Consider the following 2653-nt stretch of genomic DNA (forward strand, 5'->3'; position numbering starts at 1 on the left):
CTAAATCTTTATAAGGCTTTATTGATTAATGTTTAGATTTATATTTTCTTAATTATTTCAAAATATGATTATAATAGCTATAATTCCTTTCAATTGATGCTAATTAAAAATACTTCATATTGTTAAAATTTGTGGAAATTTACAATAAAGTTAATAACTATGCAGATTATTTTTAAAAATAAGATGCAGTGCTATTTCTGCAATAGCTGATAAGTAACCATGGCAGGTTTCCAAACATCTATTAGAATTTCCAAGAAAATAAGTTACCATGGCAACCCTAAAAGCATATTATATGGTTTTAGACCATTAATATTCACTATTTCTTTAAATATAAATACATATGTAAATAATCAACTCATAATTAAACACACTGATTCATAATAAATTAGTCTGCAACATTTACAACATTGCTGCTTTTTAAAATAAATATAATACACTGATCAAAATACTTTCATTTTTTTTAATGGAACACTTCACAAATTTGCAAGTTGTCCTTGCACAGGGGCTATGCTAATCTTCTCTGTATCATTCCATTTTTAGTATATGTGCTGCTGAAGTGAGCATTGATACAAATATTATGATCATTTTAACTGCAGGAAGAAGTACCTAGAAAGCCAGCTATGCAACAGACAATTATTGGTCAAATTAATTTATGTACATGGATTCAATATTCCCAAATAAAATGTCCTCAAATTCACCTCAGGTATTCGCTAAAAGAAGACCCGATCTAGAAGTATGATTTGATCTTGAAATTTAAGATTAATCAACATTAGAAAGCATTATCTATATAATCCACTACATTTATTGAAAGAGTGAACATGCGGTAAGCTCCATAGATATTGCAAAGTATTAACAAATCCAAACGTGTATTGATAGCAAGTGCACTAAGAAACAAAAACTGTGAATAAAGTGCCTCAATTGTGAGAAAAGGTATTTAGCATAAATTTACATCAAATTATATATTTTATAAATAAAATTGTAATGTGTAATTTTAATATATAATTATATATAAATATAAATATAAAATGTTATATTGTATAATATTTATAACATTATATAAAAATTCCACTTATCATACTAAGTCCACGTCAGATATTGAATGAAGCTCTGGAAAAGCCAAGAAAGAGATCAAATGGGAATCCTTTATATGAGAACAGTGGACCCAATTCCCGCCTCTCAACCATTAATGGAAAACAAGAGATCCAAAAAGTACAGACACAGGCAAAGAAGCAAAGCAATACCTTAGTTCTAAGCATCCTTTTCCTTAGTAAAGAGGAGTTGAAAGGTGGCTGGCTTAGAATTCTCAGGTCTAGACTTAGTGATATCAGAGTTATCCTGGAAAGCTATTAAGCGAACAAAGGGCATTCAGGAGGTTTAAAACGGCATACTTGACAATTGAGACTGTCTCTCAGCCATTTTTCTCGTCAATGACAGCCTCCAATCAGCCCACTCTCACATTGTCGTCAGGGTTGTTAGCCTGAAACTTGCATCACGCCTTTCCCACGTTTCAAAATTACTTAGACTTGCCCACTGTCTACCTCATGATGTCCCCACTGCTCTTGACATGGTGAGGAGTCCAGCTTCTAGTGAAAAAACTTCAGGTAATTTCCCAGGCGCAGTCTGAAATGATTATAAACCATTCACCTGGGAGGCAGCTCTCCCCACAGCAGACATGGGGCACAGAGCACTGCAGTCTCTGAAGGGAGCAGCTGGCAATGGCTCTGGCCCCACCTGGCCAGTCATGCTCTTTGCGTCTTTGCATGTCTCGTCCCAGCAGGATACCTCCATTCCTAGGTCTTTTCATCTGAGTCCCCCTGGGCTGAGTTCCTTCTCAGGTATGCCTGCCAAAGGCTCCTTGGAGACATGGCAGGCTGGGTAGGGAAGGCTGGGGAGACTCTGACTCAATGCCCAGCACATGTCCATGGTTAGTCCTTCTCCCTCATCCTCTGCACTACTTTAAGGTCCATAAAACTGCGAGAGCTTTTGTTTGTGACCCCTCAGTAGTGAGATGACTCTCACACCTGATCTGACCTGTGCAGTTTTATAGGGCAAAATGAAACGGATGGTCCGCACTTTCTCTGATTTCAGCCTACTGCTTATACCATCATAAAAGAGAAAAGCCTTACCTTCTTGTACATTTTTTTGTTTCTTGCTTTAACTGGCTTCTCAGACACCATTCAGCTTTCTCATTTGCAGTTTGTCTGAACTCCTGTCCTATGACGCTCAGGCCCTGTTAAAGTTTGCTGAAATGTGTCTTCAGGGCCTCTTCTCACCATAGCTTTCCAAGCAACCCTGTACTTGCATCAAACTTGACATTTGTCCTTTTATTTACTCAGTGATTTCGAGCAATTTTTTGTCTAGAACATTCCCGCCCACCTTGACAATGAATAATAGAAAAAAAAATCACTAAAATGACATGACTTTCACCCAAAGATCTTCTCATCTTACTTATGCAGTTCATCGCTATGTTCCCCAAATCTTATAAGAGTTTTACCACAGTTTTGTACATACAAAACTAAACTGCAAATTATATGTCTACATTTTTTTTCCTTTTTGATAATAATTGAGCTTGTGGAAATCCAGAACTGTATGTCATTTTAATCTATATCCCTCAGTCCCTAACGTAGGGCTTCGCTCACAAAAGATGCTTCGT

General features: G+C 36.4%; 1 non-coding gene across 1 annotated transcript; it reads right to left on the reverse strand.

The window, feature by feature from the left end:
- Window positions 1-457: 457 nt before the first annotated feature.
- Window positions 458-564, reverse strand: LOC116551095. Its single transcript, XR_004268718.1, has one exon. It is a non-coding gene; the product is annotated as a U6 spliceosomal RNA (small nuclear RNA).
- Window positions 565-2653: the final 2089 nt, after the last annotated feature.

This window comes from Sapajus apella, unplaced genomic scaffold, assembly GCF_009761245.1.
Source record: "Sapajus apella isolate SASKATOON/1434 unplaced genomic scaffold, GSC_monkey_1.0 scaffold8, whole genome shotgun sequence".
Lineage (NCBI taxonomy): Eukaryota > Metazoa > Chordata > Mammalia > Primates > Cebidae > Sapajus > Sapajus apella.